General features: G+C 36.0%; 1 protein-coding gene across 1 annotated transcript in view; it reads right to left on the reverse strand.

The window, feature by feature from the left end:
- ATG4A (autophagy related 4A cysteine peptidase) overlaps positions 1-20734 on the reverse strand; it is a 53833-nt gene that overhangs the window by 32339 nt on the left and 760 nt on the right. The window lies entirely within an intron of this gene.

The raw sequence follows: 20734 nt of genomic DNA on the forward strand, positions 1-20734 counted from the left end.
CTTAAATTTCAAAGCTTGTACTTTAGTTTCGCACATCTTACATTTCACCAGAGAGTTAGGATCAGCAAGTGCACTCAAATTCTAACATCTCTGAAAAGTTGAAACAATTCCATGATAATAAATACTGAAAATAGATGTGTACAGGGAAGTAGGATGAATAACTGTTTCTTTCCTTTTCCCAATTATGATTTTGAAGTGTATCTCTAGCCATGTAATTTCCATTATATTCAGTTCATACTTCTAGAACTTTGAACTGCTTCTGCAACGCTCATGCCATAGTTCCCCCTCTCTGTTATGAATTTCACAATAACTGTCCCTAAAGGCCGTTCCCATTTCTACTTTCTGCCATCCATCGTGACCACGATAGCAAAATTTAAAAATACTCCCCACTCTGAGCTCCTTGTCAGAGACCTGAGTACTCCTCGTCACAGAGCCCCAAATAGAAAGTGCCTTTTCTTAAGTGTCACCTTTTGATGTTTGTTCCTCTGATGACAGGAAGTGATATAGGCCAGAGTTGCCTCAAAATGCTTCCTGTCACCAACTATTCTTTCCAGCAGATCCAGCAGGAAATGTCTGATTGGAGAGTCATGCAGTGTGAAAGGAGCTTGACAGAAGGAAAAACCAGGGTGATTTGGTTTCAAGGGCCCCAGTGGTTCCTGTTCCTGGAGATTTTGTTCTTAGTCCCACAGTTAAGTTCTCCAAATTAGAGCAAACCTACAGATAAACAAAACAGACTAGAGAAGGTAAACCCTGAAGTTTTCAGGACCCTTGAGAAGCATTCCCTTCAGCTATCGAGTCCCAGTCTTTCGTGAACCTTCTGAGCTAGGGGATAAAAGCTGATTTTATAAAAGTAGATTGACAGCAGCAAGAAGGGCCAGCTGATAAGGAAACAGAGTATCATAAAAAGCTAATATGGATTCACATATACACACATACACAAAGACTAAATGGTCTGGGACCATGCAGTGCAGGGACAACCATTAAATCACATTTCAACAGGCCTTAGAATACCACTGCATTATAGCATATAATAACTTATAGTCATAACAATGATCCTCACTCAAAAAATTAGATTATGTCCATAAATGCTGTATAAGAAATCAGAGGAGTAAATTGCTTCTTGGTTGGGTTATTCCCCCCCCCTTTGGAAAATTCCATTCATGATTGTTAAAATGTTAAAGGCTTATGGTGCTTCAAGGGAATCATGAGCCATTTGGAAAATTGGTTACTCAAAATGCCTTTTTCCCAGAAAGAGTGAGGTAACTGAGGTTCTACTTTAGTCGGTAAGATGAGATGAATGCTGATGGTATAATAGACCCAAGTGTTATCAGGAGGTCAGAAAAAGGAGATGAGCCTGGGATAGCATAATCAGAGAAGGATTCATGGAGGAGGCAGGGCTCAGAGCTGGGTTTACTTTGAAGTCTCTCTCCATCCAAAGCCTGGTTCTGCCTTTTTTATGGCTACCCTTAAGCAGTCCTGCCAGGGTTTCAAGTTTAGAGTCACTAAACAAGACGGGCACGTACTGCATGGAGCACTGGGTGTTATGCACAAACAATGAATCATGGAACACTACATCAAAAATTAATGATGTATTGTATGGTGACTAACATAACATTATAAAAAAAAGAATAGTTTTAAGGGAAATGTAATGATAGTGAATAAAGAGAAAAATGGGATGCAGATCCTGTATCATAAAGGAGTTTGCTAAGGCTTCAACGTCTGAATAAGCAGAGCCTCTGGTACGGGCAGCAATTGCGGCAAGCAGCAAATAATTTGTGGGATCCACGGATGGGGTACCATCTGTACTCTGAAATTACTGGAAAAGCAAGGTGTAACAAAGAATTTTTACTTGATAGTCTACTTTTATTTAGTATATAGAAGTATACCAGTGGGAAAATAGAAAACATTACTGAAAGAAATTAAAGATGATACAAATAAATGGAAAGAGATCTGTGTTCATGGGTTGAAAGACTTAATATTGTTAAGATATCCATATTACCCAAAACAATCTACAGATTCAACACAATTCCTCAAAATCCCAACGGCATTTCTTGCAGAAATAGATAAATTCATAAGGAATCTCAAGGAATTCCAAAGAGCCAAAACGATTTTTAAAGAGAAGAACAAAGGATTCACACTTCCTTCATTCAAAACATATTTCAAAGATACAGTAGTCAAAACACCTTGATACTGGCATAAAGATAAACAAATTGACTAAGAGAATAGGCTAGAAAGCTCAGAAATAAACCGTTGTATATATGGTCAAATGGTCTTTGACAAGGGTACCAAGACAACTCAAGGAGAAAAGGACAGTCCTTTTGACAAATGGTAGTGGGAAAACTGGATATCCACATGCAAAAGAAAGAAGTTGGACTCTTATCATACACCATATTCAAAAATTAACTCAAAATGAATTAAAGACCTAAACATAAGGGCGCCTGGGTGGCTCAGTTGGTTGGGCGACTGCCTTCGGCTCAGGTCATGATCCTGGAGTCCCGGGATCGAGTCCCACATCGGGCTCCTTGCTCAACGGGGAGTCTGCTTCTCCCTCTGACCCTCTTCCCTCTCGTGCTCTGTATCTCTCATTCTCTCTCTCTCTCTCAAATAAATAAATAAAATCTTAAAAAAAAAGACCTAAACATAAGATCTAAAAGTATAAAACGTCTAGAAGAAAACATAGAGGAAAAGCTTCCTGACGTTGGATGTGGCAATGACTTCTTGGATATTACACCAAAAGGACAAGTAACAAAAGCAAAAAACAACAAACAAATGGGACTGCAGCAAACTTCAAAACTTTTGTGCATTAAAGTACACAATCATCACACTGAAAAGGAAGCCTATGGAATGTGAGAAAATATTTGCAAATAATATAGCCATTAAGGGATTAATATCTGGAACACATAACGAACTCCTACAACTCAAAGACAAAAATCAAATAATCCAATCTTTTAAAATGGACAAATGACTTGAATAGACACTTCTCCAAAGATGATATATGAATAACCAACAAGCATATAAAAAATGCCCAACATCATTAATCATCAGAGAGACGTACATTAAAACTTCAATGATGTGGAATAAAAGGGGTAGCACAGAGGACAAGCGGGGAAGGGAGGGAAAACTGAATGGGAAGAAACCAGAGAGGGAGACAAACCAGGAGAGACTCTGGACTCTGGGGAACAAATTGAGGGTTACAGAGGGGAGAGGGTTGGGAGGATACGGTAACAAGGTGATGGGCATTAAGAAGGGCATGTGATGTGATGAGCACTGGGTGTTATACACAACTAGTGAATCATTGAATACTACATCAAAAACTAATGATGTATTATATGTTGGCTAATTGAACATAATAAAAAATAAAAAAAAAACTTCAATGAGCTATCACCTCATACCCATTAGGATGGCTATGGAAAATAACAAGAGTTATCAAGGATATAGAAGAGTTGGAAGCCTTGTACACTGTTGGTAGGATTGTAAAATGGTGCAACCACAATGGGAAACAATCCTGGAGGTTCCTCAAAAAATAAAAAATAGAATTGCCTTATGATCTGGCAATTCCATTTCTGGGTATACATATTCAAAAGAACTGAAATCAGGGTCTTGAAGAGATATTTGAACATCCATGTCCATAGCAGCATTATTCTCAGTAGCCAAGAGGTAGAAACAATCCAAATGTCCATTAGTGGATGACTGAATAAACAAAATGTGGTATATATGTATAAATGTACAATAAAATATTATTCAGCCTTAAAAAGGAAGGAAATCCTGTCATATGCTTCAATATGGATGAACCTTGAGGACACTACACTCAGTGAAAAAAAAAGCCAAAGAAGGACAAATACTGTATCATTCTACTTTACATGAGATATCAAAACTAGTCAAACTCATAGAAACAGAAAGTAGAATGGTGGCTGCCAGGGACTAGAAAAAAAGTAAGTTGCTGTTTAATGGGTACAGAGTTTCAAATTTTTAAGATGAAAAAGTTCCGGAGATCTATTTCATGATAATTGAATATATTTAACAGTACTAAACTATACACTTAAAATAAGAGAGTAATTTTTATGTTATGTGCTTTTTACCACAGCGTAAAAACAGTCAAAAAAAAAAAAAAGAAGAAGAAGAAGAAGAAGTACACCATTGTGGGTAGGAGTCAGTGATTTTATCCATTCTTAACTAGGTTTTTACAGTGAGAAAGGCTATAAGTAACAGAATTCATGTTTTAAGTAACCCCTTATACGTCTTCTGGTTCCAAGAAAAGACAGAATAAACACTTTCTTTATTCTTCCCAATAAACATGGCTAAAACACTGAACATTATATATATAATATATACCGAACACTGGACATTATTTTATACATATATATATACACTATATATATATATATATTAATATCATTAATATCATGTAATATTTGTATATGATATAGCTTTGAAAGGTAGAGAGAAGATAGTCTGGCTAGGGACCTCAAGACCCAAGTAAGTTTTCTGGGTCTTGTTTTTGAGTAATGCATCCTGGACCCAGTGATGGAGAAGCCAGCCACCCAGAAGTACCAATGGGTCCAGACAAAAATAGACCCCAAAAAAGCTCTAGCCAAAGGAATACAAAGTGGTAGCCTAGCAAGATAAAAACCTTTTATTTTTTTTAAGATTTATTGATTTATTTGAGAGAGAGAGCGAGAGAGAAGGGGAAGGGGCAGGGGAAGAAGGAGAGAATCCTCAGGCAGACTTCCCAATGAGGCACAGAGCCCTGACATAGGCCTCGATCCCAGGACCCTGAGATCATGACCTGAGCTGAAATCAAGAGTCGGACACTTAATTGACGGAGCCACCCAGGTGCCCAAGGCAGAAACCTTTTAGATAATAACTTCTGTACTCTAGCCAAGCACCACAGGAAAAAAAAAAGGGGGGCCCTACCCCACACCCATCAGCAAAGGCCAAGTGCAGAGCCTAGACTTCCAACTTCATCTGGCAGTAAACAGTCACACACCCACCTGCCCCTCTCTTTGAGGTGGGTTCAGAAGAGGCTTAGTGGGCATCTGGTACTTTCATCCCTGCCAGGCAGTAATGAAGCCCCCAGAACATGATGGAGAAGGAGGCCATAAGCAATAGCAAGATGTTCTTCTCTCTCCAAGCCAGGGTTCTGTCAGCAGAGGTCTAGTGGGGAGTGTGAAATTCTACCCCTGCCCAGTAATAATGAGATGCCCCTATTCCTACCCTAGTATCAATGAATGGTGAATGGGAAACCTTGAATCCCACCTCCCTCTGGCCATAATGAAGCTATGCTCCCATCCTTTCATCAGAGCAGTCTCAGAGCAGATATGCTAAAACAGAAGACTGAAATAAGATCCAGAGTCTCATAACATAATACTCAAAATGCCCAGGATACAACAGAAAATTCCTCATACAAAAAGCCAGGAGTATCTCAAGTTGAGTGAGAAAAGATAATCAATAGAAACCAACAGTGAAGGGCGCCTGGGTGGCTCAGATGGTTAAGCGTCTGCCTTCAGCTCAGGTCATGATCCCAGGGTCCTGGGATCGAGTCCCGCATCGGGCTCCCTGCTCCTTGGGAGCCTGCTTCTCCCTCTGCTTCTCCCTCTGCCTCTCTCTCTCTCTGTCTCTCATGAATAAATAAATAAAATCTTTAAAAATAAATAAATAAATAATAAAGAAAGAAATAAAGAAACAGTGAGATAATACATATACTGGGCTCACCCAAGAAAAAATTTTTAATTAAGTTTTTATTTTAATTCCAGTATAGTTAACATACAGTGTTATATTAGTTTCAGGTGTACAATATAGTGATTCAACACTTCCATACATCACCTGGTATTCATCACAACAGGTGCACTCCTTGATCCCCATCACCTAGTTCACCCACCCCTCCACCCACCTCCCCTCTGGTAACCACCAGTTTGTTCTCTATAGTTAAGAGTCTGTTTCTTGGTTTCTCTCTCTCTTTTGTTTTCCATTGCTCATTTGTTTTGTTTCTTAAATTCCACATATGAGTGAGATCATATGGTATTTGTCTTTCTCTGACTGACTTATTTTGCTTAGCATAATACTAGCATTATCCTATACTCTAGTTCCATCCATGATGTTGCAAATGGCAAGATTTCATTCTTTTTCATGGCTGAATAATATTCCATTATATATACTAAACAAACATATACATGTATATACATGTAAAAAAATATATATATATATAAAATTTCTTTATCCATTCATCTATTGATGGACACTTGGGCTGCTTCCATATCTTGGCTATTGTAAATAATGTTACTATAAACATAAGGGTGCATGTATGCCTTTGAATTAGTGTTTTTGTATTTTGGGGTAAATACACAGTAGTGCAGTTACTAGATCATAGGGTAGTTCTATTTTTGACTTTTAAAAAAGATTTTATTTATTTATTTATTTTAGAGAGAGAGTGGGCAAGCAGGGGGAGGGGCATTGGGGATGGAGAGGGAGGGAGAGGGAGAGAATCATAAGCAGACTCCGCGCTGAGTGCAGAGCCTGATGCAGAGCTCAATCTTACGACCCTGAGATCATGACCTGAGCTGAAACCAAGAGTCAGACATTTAACCGAATGAGCCACCTAGGCTACCCTCTGTTTTTAACTTTTTGAGGAAACCGCTTACAGTTTTCCACAGTGGCTGCACCAGTTTGCATTCCCACCAATGGTGCATGAGTGTTCCATTTTCTCCACACTCTCACCAACACTTGTTTCTTGTTTTTTATTTTAACCATTTTGACAGATATCTCACTGTAGTTTTGATTTGCATTTCCCTGATGACGAGTGATGCTGAACATCTTTTCATGTGTCGGTTGGTCATATGGATGTCTTCTTTAGAGAAATGTCTGTTCATGTCTTCCACCCATTTTTTAATTGGATTATTCATGTTTTGGGCACTGAGTTTTATAAGTTCTTTATATATTTTAGATACTAACACATTATCAGAGACGTCATTTGAAAATATCTTCTCCCATTCAGTAGGTTGACTTTTAGTTTTGTTGATTGTTTCCTTCACTGTGCAGAAGCTTTTTATTTTGATGTAATACCAATAGTTTATTTTTGCTTTTATTTCCCTTGCCACAGTAGATAATATTTAGAAAAATGTTGCTATGGCTGATGTCAGAGACATTACTGCCTGTGCTCTCTTCTAAGACTTTTATGGACTAAGGTCTCACATTTAGGTCTTTAATCCATTTTGAGTTTCTCTTGGTGTATGGTGTAAAAAAGTGATCTAATTTCATTCTTTTGCATGTAGCAGACCAATTTTCCTAATACCATTTATTGAAGAGACTATCTTTTTCCCATTGGATATTCTTTCCTGCTTTGTCGAAGATTAACTGATCATATAATTGTGTGCTTATTTCTGGATTTTCTATTATGTTCCATTGATCTATGTGTCTATATTTGTACTAGTACCATGCTGTCTTGATTACTACAGCTTTGTGATATAACTTTGAGTCCGGAATTGTGATGCTTTCAGCTTTCCTTTTCTTTTTCAAGGTTGTTTTGGTTTTTATCATGAATGGATGTTGTACTTTGTCAAATGCTTTTTCTGCATCTATTGAAATGATATATAGTTTTTATCCTTTCTCTTATTGAGATGATGTATCACATTGACTGATTTGTGAATATTGAACCACTCTTGCATCCCAGAAATAAATCCCACTTGCTCATGGTGAATGATTTTTTTAATGTATTGTTGGAATCAGTTTACTAGTTTCTTGTTGAGGATTTTTACAAAGATACTGGCCTGTAGTTCTCTTTTTTTGTGTATGGTGTCTTTATCTGGTTTTGGTATCAGGGTGATACTGACTTCATAGAATAAATTTGGAGGTTTTCCCTCCTCTTCTATTTTTTAGACTAGTTTGAGAAGTATAGGTATTAAATCTTTACATGTCTGGTTGAATTTACCTGTGAAGCTGTTTGGTCCTGGACTTTTGTTTGTTGGGAGTTTTTTGATTACTGATTCAATCTCCTTGCTGGTAACTAGTCTGTTCAAATTTTCTCTTTCTTCCTGCTTCAGTTTTGGTAGGTTATATGTTTCTAGGAATTTATCCATTTCTTCTAGGTTGTCTAATTTGTTGGCATATAGGTTTTCATAATATTCTCTTACAATTATTTGTGTTTCTGTGGTGTTGGTTGTTATTTCTTCTCTTTTGTTTGTGATTTTGTTTATTTGAGTCTTTTTTCTTTCTTTCTTTTTTTTTTTTTTTTTTGAGGAGTCTGGCTAGAGGTTTATCAAATACTAATAGGTGGTTTTTTAAAAAGATCAAGAAAATTGACAATCTTTAGCTACATTAGCTAAGAAAATAGAATACCCAGATAAATAAAAGCAGATATGAAAGAGGAAATATCATAACCAATGACACAGAAATTAAAAGGATTATCAGAGACTACTATGAACAATTATAAGCCAACAAATTAGACAAAGTAAAAGAAATGGTTGAATTCCTAAATATATACAACTCATCAATAATAAATTGTGAAGAACCAGAAAAATCTGAACAGAAGTATAACTAGTAAGGAGATTGACTCAGTCATCAAAAAACTCTGAACAAATAAAAGCCTAGGCCCAGATGGATTCACTGGTGAATTCTGTCAAACATTTAAAGAAGAATTAACTTCTTTTAAAGTATTAACTTTATTAGTTTTAATTTTATTCATTTATCTATCTATTTATTTATTTATTTTAAAGAGAGAGAGTGCGCAAGCACGGGGTGACAGGCACAGGAAGAGGGAGAGACTCTTACGCAGGCTCTGTGCTCAGCACAGAGCCCAATGAGGGGCTCGATCTCGCAACCCTGAGATCATGACCTGAGCCAAAATCAAGAGTCAGATGCTTAACCAACTGAGCCACCCAGGTGCCCTGAAAGAATGAACTTTAAATTCATTCTTTAAGTTAAGAATTCTTAGCTTACAGAATTAACTATTCTTTTTAAAAAATAATTTCTGAAGCCAATTTTTCGTAAACTCTTCCAAAAAACTGAAAAGGAGGGAACACTTCCAAACTCATTTTGTGAGGCCGCCCTACCCTGATACCAAAACTAGAAAAGGACACTAGATGGAATGAAAATTGCAGGCCAATTTCCCTGGTGAATATAGATGCAAAAATCTTCAAAAATATGAGCAAACCAAATTCAATAACATATTTTTAAAAATCATATACCACAACCAAGTAGGATTTCTCCCTGGGATGGAAGGGATGAGCCAACATATGCAAATCAATCAATGTGATACACCACATTAATATAATGGGGGGTACATCACATGATAATCTCAATAGATTCAGATTAGGCAATTGACAAAATTCAACACCTTTTCATGTTGAAAGTTGAGTATTCTAAATTCAACAAACTAAGAATAAAAGGAAAACTACCTGAAAATAATAATGGTCATGTATAAAAAGTCCACAGATAACATCATACTCAATGGTGAAAAACTGAAAGCTTTCCTTTAAGATCAGGAATGAGACAAGGATACCCAGTGTCACCATTTCTATTCAATCTAGTACTAGAAGTCCTAGCCAGAGCAATTAGGCAAAATAAATAACATTTAAATCAAAAAGAAAGAAATAAAATTAGCTTTGTTTGTACATGACATAACCTTATAAGTAAAAACCCTAAAGACTCCACAAAAATTGTTAGAGTAAGTGAATTTAGCATGTACTCTAAATATTGTTTATAGGATACAAAATCAACATACAAAAAATCAGTCATATTTCCATATAATAGCAATGAGCTATCTGAAAAAAAATATTTAGGAAATGATTCCATTAAAATAGAATGAAAAATAATAAAAACGTTACAAGTAAACTTAACCAAGGAGGTGACCAACTTGTATACTGTAAATTATAGAAAGCATTACTGAAAGGAATTTAAAGGCACAAATAAATTGCAAGACATCCCATGTTTGTGGATTGGAAGACAATACTGTGCAAACATCCACATTATCCAAATCAATCTACACACTGGTTATCCCTATCAAAATCCTCGTGCCATTTTTACAGAAACAGAAAAAACTATCCTAAAATTCATATGAAACCACAAAGGACCTCAAATAGCCAAAAGAATTCTGAGAAAGAAAAACAATGCTAGAGGCCACATATTTCCTAATTTCAAAATATATTACAAGGTTATAGCAATCAAAACAGTATGGCACTGGCATAAAGACAGACACATAGACCAACGGAATAGAACACAGTGGCCAGAAATAAACTCACACATATATAGTCAAATGATCTTTGACAAGGGTGCCAGGAGTACACAATGAAGAAGGGATATCTCTTCAACAAACAGTGTTGGGAAAATGACATCCACATGCAAAAGAAAAATTGGGCCCTTATCTTACACCATACACAAAAATCAGCTCAAAATTACAGACTTCAACATAAGCTCTAAACTATAAAATGCCTTGAAGAAAACAGGGCAAAAGCTTTTTGACATTGGTCTTGGCAATAACTTCTTAAATATGACACTAAAAGCACAGGCAACCAAAGCATAAACAGAAAGGTGGGACTACATCAAACTAAAAAGCTTCTGTTCAGCAAAGGAAACAATCAATAGAATGAAAAGACAACCTACAGAATAGGAGAATATATTTTTAAACCATGTATCCGATCAGCGTTTAATATACAAAATATGTAAGGAACCCCTACAACTCAATAGCAAAAAAAATAAATAAATAAAATAAAAACCAAAATAACTACTTAAAACTGAGCAAAGAATTTGGATAGACATTCTTCCAAAGAAGACACACAAATAGCCAACAGGTATATGAAAAGATGCTCAACATCGCTAATTGTCAGGGAAATGCAAATCAAAACCACAACCAGGTATCACCCTCACACTTATTAGGATGGCCATTATTTAAAAAAAAAAAAAAGAAGAAGAAGAAATAACAAATGTTGGTGAGCATGTGGAGAAACCGGAAGCCTTGTGCACTGTTGGTGGGAATGAACAAATGGAAGAGCTGCTATATAAAACACTGTGGCAGTTCCTCAAAAAATTAACAAGGGAACTACCATATGATCCAGCAATCCCATTTTGGGGTATTTATTCAGAAGAACTAAGATCAGGATCTGGAAAAGGTATTTGCACTGCCATGTTCATTGCAGCATTATCTACAATAGCCAAGAGGTAGAAATAACCTAAATGTATATCAATAGATAAATGGATAAAGAAAATGTGGTATATACATACAGTAGAATATTAGTCTGCCATATAAATAGAAATCCTGTCACATGCTACAACATGGATGAACCTTGAGGACATTATGCTAAGTGAAATGAGCTAGTCACAGAACATCAGATACTGCCTCATTCTGCTTACATGAGGTATCTGAAGTATTCAAACTCAAAGAAACAGAACTTAGAACAACAGAGGTTGCCAGAGGCTTGCCAGAGAGAGAATTGGGGAGTTGCTGTTCAATGGGTATAGAGTTTCAGCCATGCCAGATGAGAAAGTTCTAGAAATCTGCCGTACAACATCATGCCTAGAGTTAACAATACTGTAATGTAGAATTAAAAATTTGTTGAGAGTGGATCTAATATTACGTATTATTTACTGCAAGAAAAAACATGTGACATGAAGCTAAACCACTGCTGAGCGGGAAATTCGTAGCACTAAATATGTACCTTAGAAAGGAGAAAAGTCTCAAATTAAAAAAATCTAACTTTCCACCTTAAAAAACTACAAAAAGAAGAGCAAAATAAACCCAAAGAAAGCAAAAGGAAGGAAATAATAGGTAGAGCAGAAGTCAATGAGATTGAAAAATAAAAATCAATGAAATAAACAGCTGATTCTTTGAAAAGGTCAATAAAATCAATAAACCTCTAGCAAGAGTGACAAACTGAAAAAAGAGAGAAGACACAAATTAATATCAGAATGAGATAGGGAATATCACTAGAGACTCTGCAAACTCCCAAAAGATAACAAGGGAATACTACAAACAAATGTACACATATAAATTTTACAATTTAGATAGATTGGACCACTTCCTTGAAAACCGTAAACACATACTCACCCAGTATGAAACAGATAATATGAGTAGCCCTATGACTATTACAGAAATTGAATCTGCACTTTTAAAACTCCAAAAAAAGAAATCTCTGGGCCCAGATGGTCACACTGGAGAACTCTTCCAACCACTTGACAGAGAATTAATACTGATATTACACAATCTCTTCCAGAAAATAGAAGAGTGAATACTTCCCAACTATTATAAGGCCAATATTTCATTGATACTAAGATCAGACAAAGATAGTACAAAAAATTAAATAACAAGCAATATCATTCATGAGTACAGACACACAAATCCTTAACAAAACATTAGCAAATAGAATTCTGTAATATATAAACAAATTTATACACTACATGACCAAGTGGGTTTATTCCAGGGATGCATGGCTAGTTCAGTATCTGGAAATCAATCAGTGTAATCTACCATATTATGACAAAATGAGACAACTAATAATGCTCATATCAACTGATACAGAAGAGCTATTTAACAAAATTCAACACTCATTTGTGATTTTAAAAAATGCTTAGAACATTGGAAATTGAAAGGAAATTGCCTCAGCTTTTTTTTTTAAGATTTGTTTACAGATCTGTACTTCTGAAACAAATAACGCAACATATTTTAAGAAAAAAGAAAAAGAAGAAAAAGAAGAAGATAACAGGAGAGGAAGAAAAGGGGAGTAAGTCAGAGGGGGAGACGAACCATGAGAGATGATGGACTCTGAAAAACAAACTGAGGGTTCTAGAGGGGAGGGTGGTAGGGGGATGGGTTAGCCTGGTGATGGGTATTGAGGAGGGCATGTTCTGCATGGAGCACTGGGTGTTATGAACAAACAATGAATCATGGAACACTGCACCAAAAACTAATGATGTAATATATGGTGATTAACATAACAATAAAAAAAAAGAAATCTGGGGAAAAAAAAAGATTTGTTTATTTGAGAATGAGAGAGGGTGGAGGAGGGGCAGAGGGAGAGAATATCAAGCTGACTCCCCAATGAGCATGGAGCCCGACATGGGGCTTGATTCCAGAATCCGTAAGATCATGACTTGACCTGAGCCGAAATCATGAGTTGGACACTTAACCCACTGAGCCACCCACGCACCCTTTACCTCAACTTTCAAACGAATATCTACAAAAGGAAGGGGGGGAAATCGGAGGGGGAGATGAACCATGAGAGACTATGGACTCTGAAAACAAACTGAGGGTTCTAGAGGGGAGGGGGGGTGGGGGGATGGGTTGGCCTGGTGGTGGGTATTAAGGAGGGCACGTACTGCATGGAGCACTGGGTGTTATGTGCAAACAATGAATCATGGAACACTACATCAAAAACTAATGATGTAGTGTATGGTGATTAACATAACATAATAATAAAATAAATAAATAAATAAATAGAAAGAATATCTACAAAAAAAGAAAGAAAGAAAAACCTACAGCTAACATCATACTTAATGCTGAAAGACTGACTGCTTCTTTGCTAAGATTGGGAACAAGGCAAGGGTTCAGCTATCACCACTGCTATTCAACATACTAGAAGTCCTGGACAGAACAATAAGGGAAGAAAAAATAAATAAAAAGCATATCGAATAAGAAGGAAGAAATATCATTGTCCCTACTTGCAGATGACAAGATGGTCTACAAAGAAAATTGAAGAAATCAACCAAAACAAACAAACATAAAACAACCACCTAGAACTTAGCAAATTCAGCAACATTGCAGGGTGCAAGATCATCATACAAAAATCATCTGCATTACTATATACTAGCAATGGACACATGGAAACCAAAGTTCAAAATACAATACCATTGAGAGTCACTCAAATAAACGAAATAGTTATAATTCTCAAAACATATGTATAAGACTTGTATGCTGAAAACAACACAATGCCAAGAAAAGAAATAAAAGAAAATCTAAATAAATGGAGAGACAGTCCCCATTCACGGATTGAAAAACTCAACACAGTAAAGATATCTGCTCTCCCCAAACTGATATACAAGTCTAATATAATTCCTATCAACATCATAGCAATTTGTTTAAGATATAGGCAAGATTATTCTAAAACATATAGGAAAAGGAAAAGAAACAAGCAATATTTAAAAAATAATAAAGTAGGAGGAATCACTCTACCCAATTTTTAAACTTATTACAGAGTTATAGTAATTAAGACTCTGGGGTGTGGCAGAACGACAGACACATAGATAGACACATGAGTCAGGACAGAAAACCCAGAAATAGGCCTATACGAATTCAGCATACTCATTTTTTTTTTTTTTACCACAGTACAAAAGCAATTCAATGAAGCTGAAGCAATTGGGTATCTGCAGTTTAGAATATTAATCTCAACTCAAACCTCACATTATATACAAAAATTACATGAAAATGGATTGTGGACTTAAATGTTAAATGTAACTAGAAAACTTTTATAAAAAATCCAGGAGAAAATCTTTGAGATACAGGGCTTGATGAAGAGTTAGTACAACAAAAGCACAATCCAGAAAAGAAAAAACAAATCAGTGAATTGGACACCATCGCAATTAAGTTCTTGCTCTGTGAAAAATCCTATTAATAAGATAAAAAGACAAGCCATAGGCTGCTAGAGAATACTTGCAAATTACGTATATGACAAACAACTTGTATCTAGACTATACACACAACTCTCAAAACTTGACAGTTTAAAACACACACACACACAAACCAAACCCAAACAATGCAATTAGAAAACGGGCAAAGTATACAAAGAAACATTTCTCTGAAGAAGATACGGGGGTGGCAAATAAACACATAAAAAAAATGTTGACTCTGCTTAGCCATTACAGAAATGCAAATAAAATCACAATAAGTTATTAATCACTGTGCACCTATCAGAATGGCTCAACTGAAAACAGTGACATTACCAGTACCAGCAAGGATGCAGAGAAGCTGGATCTCTCATACATTGCCAGTAGGGATATAAAATGGTAAAATTGTTTGTCAGTTTCTTTAAAAACTAAACATACACTTACCATAGGACCCAGCAATTGTCCTCCTGGGCATTTACATCAGAGAAACAAAAACTTAGGTCTACACAAAATCCTATACTCAAATGTTCATAACAGTTTTATTTGTAATAGCCCCAAACTGGAAATAACCAAAATGTCCCTCAATAGGAGAAGGGGTGAACTTCATCCTAATTTTAGTATATCCAAGGCATGGAATACCCAGCAATAAAAAAGAAGAAACTATTGATACACTTATCAACTTGGATGGATCTGAAGTAAAAGTATGAAGCAAAAAAATGGAAAAGTCACACACTTTTTGATTCCATTTATATAAAATTCTCAAAACGACAAAATTATAGAGAAGGAGAACACATTAGTATTTATCTGGGGTAAGTGGTGGGTGCGACCATAAATGGGTAGCTTTCTAGTGATGGAATATTTCTGTATCTTGATTGCCATGATGGTTACACAAATCTACTCATGTGATAAAGTAACACAGAACTGTACACACACATCATTCCAACATCAATTTCCTGCTTTTCATATTGTATTATGATTACATAAAATCATATGATTGGGGCAAACTGGATGAAGAATATACAGAGTTTTTCTGTACTATTTCTACAATGGGTGAGTCTTTTATTATTGATTTTTAAAAAGTTAAAAAAAAAGAAACCACTTACAGAATAACTTAGAAACAAGAATGTGGAAGCTAAAACACAAGGAAAAGTAAATAAAATGTTTTATTATAATAGTTGGTTGTACTAAGGGATAGATTTTAAATGGAGAAGGTGTATATAGGCCAGTGACATATACCAAAGACATTTATCCATAACATCAAAACATGTGCTTAAAAAAATATTATAACCACAGATTAAAACATCTCCTGTTAAACCAGGCAACTGGCAATTGTGAAGGTTTTGCAGTAAGCCACATAAATGAATTACATCTTCAAACAATGAATTATGAATTGCAAAACGTCTTCAGGCCAGTTGTTCAAACTTTATCCAGTAAGTGGTAGGGATGGAGGAGTTTCATTCTGGGTAACCCAGGACGTACTCCTGAGACTGTTACACAGTTTACTGATTTGCATTCACCCTGTGTAAGGTGTCCTCAAGTTTGTTTCACTATAGAATATATTCATTTCCAGTTGTGCGATGAAAAGAGTATTTGCATTGAGTAAAATATTTAGCAATGATTAGAAAGGGGCACATGAGGGGAAATTGCCTCTCTCTGCACTGTCCAAAATTATAACCATTAGCCACATGAAGCTGTTCAAATTTAAAATAATTAAAATTAAATGAAATTTAAAATTTAGTTCCTAGACACATTTCAAGCGCTCAATGGGACTAGTAGCTGTTGTGAAAATTAATAAAGGGAAACATCAGTAAAATGGAGTCAAGAGGCCAGAAGGGGGAACTCTCACACCTTACCACTTGTCAATTGCAGACCCCCAACAGGAAGAGACCTGTCTTGTATTCCCAACAGGAAGAAGCCTTCCTTTATTATCCCAGCAGGAGGAAGAAAGATTTTCTCCTTGGGTGGAAATGGCCCAGCCGATGAGAGACTGTCACAACTCAACCAGTAAAAAGCTACTACACTTCAAACTCCCAGTTTACTACAATGGGCTTTTTGCTTATAACAGGTCCTCCCAACTCCCCGCTTTCCTCTATAAAACCACATTCTTCTTTGTTCTCCAGACTTGCCTATGGTTTTGCTGTAGCTTGCACGTCCTGAATTGTGATTCTCTGCTATTCCTGAATAAACCCATTTTTGCCGTTAAAGTAACTGACAGTTTTATTTTATTTTTATTTTTTTATTTTTTTAAAGATTTTATTTATTTATTTGACAGAGAGAGAGAGAGCAGAGGTAGGCAGAGCAGCAGACAGAGGGAGGGGGAGAAGCAGGCTCCCTGCGGAGCAGGGAGCCCGATGCTGGGCTCGATCCTAGGACCCTGGGACCTGGGGATCATGACCTGAACCAAAGGCAGACGCTTAACTGAGCCACCCAGGCGCCCCAACAGTTTTATTTTTAAAGTTAACACTACCATACTAGACCAGCATAGATAATAGAACTTTTCCATCATCACAAAGAGTTCTATACAACAGCATTGCTCTAGAGCATGAAAAACATGTCATTTTCTTACTATCAGAGGTAGAGTTACAGCCTGAAGGAGCTGTAGGAATTAGTGTTGCCTTATCTGAGGTTTTCATTTATATATAATTTCATTTTCAGCAATATTGAGCACTATGTTGCAGTGGTTAAGTGCTAGGGTGTTAGGCACAGATTTCAATTTTAGCTCCAACTTTTACTAAATCGTGTGGCCTTAGGCATGTTAGATTGCTTCGATTCTCTGAACCTGCATTCTCATTTTTAAATAGGTGGGGACTGGAAGGATAATAGTACCTACCTCGTAGGATTGTTGTGAAGGATTAAATGAGATATAAGACCACTATCTGACACATGTGATTGATAAATGTTAGTTATTCTTAGTCCAGAAGATGAATCTGGCTTGTTCTAGGACCTAAAATCTAGGTGACCATGTAGAAAAGGCAACAGGAAACATTCAATCATATGAGCAACAAGGGAGTCAGTCCCTAAAAGGGGCCTCCTTTGACTCTTGATAGATAAACAGTCACCACCTTGTTCCTCCATAACTTGGGGCCAGAGACAAAAGAAACCTTCTCCCTTATAGATCTGTTTGTCTTTCAGCCTTCAAAAAGTCAAGGGTTACCTTACCCTTAGCCTCAGGGGACTCAGAATTGAAAGTTAACTGCCATATGGTAGCAAAAGAAAAAATAAAATAAATTTAAAAATTAAATAAAAATAAATAAAATAAAAGTACAAGACACCATCTACAAAAGAAGATAACCCAAACAAGTCACTCAGTAGGAGAGGTACTTAGAGTTGTTTTTCCAGCTGTTCTTAGCAATCAAATCCAATTCCTTGATGTATTATTAAGGTAAAATATTACTATATTCAATCCTGTGTGAATACCACACAACCAGCCTGCTGTATCTCTGTAATTAACAAGACATTTATTGAACACCTACTACATACAGGACACTCACTCTAGACCCACCACCAGCAAACTGCATCTGGCAGGCCAGATTAAGACCACTCATGTTTTTCATCTGAGAAACAAAGTAGGAATGATTTTTACATTTTTAAACTGTTGGACAAAATCAAACACTGAATGGCTCTGGAAATGAGCTTTCGCTGCAGACTTGATAATGTTTTTTAATTAATTCAATCTAAAACAACAAGGCAAAACAGCACTTCTTTGTGAAACTTACATTGAAGAAAAGTCATTTCAACAACTACCACTGTTTGAACCAAAAGTAAGGTCAACATGCTTTACACACTTCCCATAACAAGTCAAAACAACAAAATCACAATGATACACCACTTCACACCCACTAGAATGGCTATAATCAAAAAGACAGACATTAACAAGTGTTGGCAAAGGGATGGAGACATTGAAACCCTCATACATTGCTGGTGGGACTGTAAAACAGTGCAGCGGTTGTAGAAAACAGTTTGGCAGTTCTTCACAAGGTTAAAAAGAGCTGCCCTGTGGCCTAGCAATTCTACTCCTAGATATGTACCAAGAGAAATGAATACACATGTCTGCACAGAAACTTGCACATGAATGTTTATAGGAGCATTATTCATAACAACCAAAAGGTGGAAACCACCTAAATTCCCATCAACTGATGAACAGATAAAATATTGTATACCCATACAATGGAATATTATTCAGCTATAAAAAGGAACAAAGTACTGCTACATAGTAAAACTTGGATAAAGGTCAAAAACATGCTAAGTGAAAGAAGGCAGACACAAAAGACCACATATTGTGTCTGTTTGTATGAAAACCCAGAAAATGAAAATCCATAGAAACAGAAAATAGATTATTGGTTGCCTAAGGCTGGGAGTAGCAATGAGGAGTGACTGAAATGGGCACGAGGTTTCTTTCCAGCGTGATGGAAATCTTTTAAATAAGATTGTGTTGATGGTAACACAACTCTAAAATACATTAATAATAAACTGTACACTTTAAAAAATGTAAAACACCAAAAGCATGGTTCACAAAAGAAAAAATTATAAATTGGAACTCATCAAAATTCAAAACCTTTGCACTTCAAAAGACACCATTAAGAAAATGAAAAGGCAAGCAACAGGCTAGTAGTAATACCCACGTATCATATATCTGGCAAGGACTTGTATCTAGAAGGTATAAACAATTCTTACAATTCAACAATGAAAAGACAATAAAGATAATAACTCAATTCAAAAATGGGGAAAATATGAGAACAGACACTTCATCCAAGAAGATACACAACTGGCTAATAAGCACACAAGACGATGCTCACCATCACTAGTCATTAAGGAAATACAAATTATAACCACAATGAGTTATCATTTCACACCCATTTAGAATGGCTATGGTAAAAAGACAGACAATAACAAATGTTGGCAAGGATTTGGAGAAACAGAAACCCTCCTACATTGCTGGCCGAAAAGCAAATAGTGCTGCCATCAAGGAAACCAGTTTTGCAGTTCCTCGAAAAGTTAAACATAAATTTGCCCTATGTCCCAGTAATCCCACCCTTAGGTATCTACCAATAAGAAATGAACACATAGGTCCACGGGCCGACTTGTACACAAATGTTCTTAGCAGCTAACATTAGTAGTAATAGCCAACAATTGGAAACAACCTATGAACTACTGAGTAGACAGAAAAAGTGTGTTATAGCCATAAAATAGAATACTATTTGGAAATAAAAATTAATGAGGTACTGATACATGCTACAATATGGATGAACCTTAAAAATATCATGCTAAGTGAAAGAAGCCAGGCACAAAAGACCACATATTGTAAGATTTTATTTAGATGAAATGTCAAGAATAGGCAAATTTATAGAGACAAAAGGTAGATTAGTCATTACCTGGGGCTGGGAGTGGGAACAAGTTTTAACTATAAATGAGCACGAAGGATCTTATTGGGGGAGTGATCTAAGACTGATTATGGTGATGGTTGCACCACTCAGTAAAGTTACTAAAAATCATTTAATTATACATTTGAACTGAGTGAATTTTATGGTACATAAAATACATTTCAATAAAGCTGTTAAAAATAAGAAAAGAACAGTAGGGGAAACTGGGTGAAGGGTACACAGGAATTTTGTACTACCTTTGCAATTTTTCTATAAAGCTAAAGCTATTCGGAAATTTTAAAAATCAAATAAAAATTAACAAGAATATGCTTGTGGGTTGATATCAGTATTTGGCAGTACCTATCATTGTGAAAAGACATTTACAAAGATGAAATAAGAAAATCTCATTACAGATCAGCATTAACGGATGAACACTTGACATGATTTTTAAGATGGGGAACTCTGTGAGCCCCAATTAAATAAAATGTTATCCCCCCAAAAGAATTCCATTATTTCTACTAGTAGTCCTGTATAACAAAAAAAAAAGTACTCAACTATTGTTTTATTTTGGATTTCATCAATAAACATTTGTTGAAATTTGTTTTCTCTCTTGTTATATAAGTGCCTACAAATTATCTGCAATTTTGCCTTTTGGCCTGCAACGCCTGAACTATTTACTATCTGGCGCTTCACAGAAAGTTTGCCAAGCCCTGCTCTACACCATAACAGGATAAATATAAACATAATCAGTCTCTTTCTTGAGTGTATTCTTATCATTACCTAGTTTT

This window comes from Zalophus californianus, chromosome X, assembly GCF_009762305.2.
Source record: "Zalophus californianus isolate mZalCal1 chromosome X, mZalCal1.pri.v2, whole genome shotgun sequence".
Classification (NCBI taxonomy): domain Eukaryota; kingdom Metazoa; phylum Chordata; class Mammalia; order Carnivora; family Otariidae; genus Zalophus; species Zalophus californianus.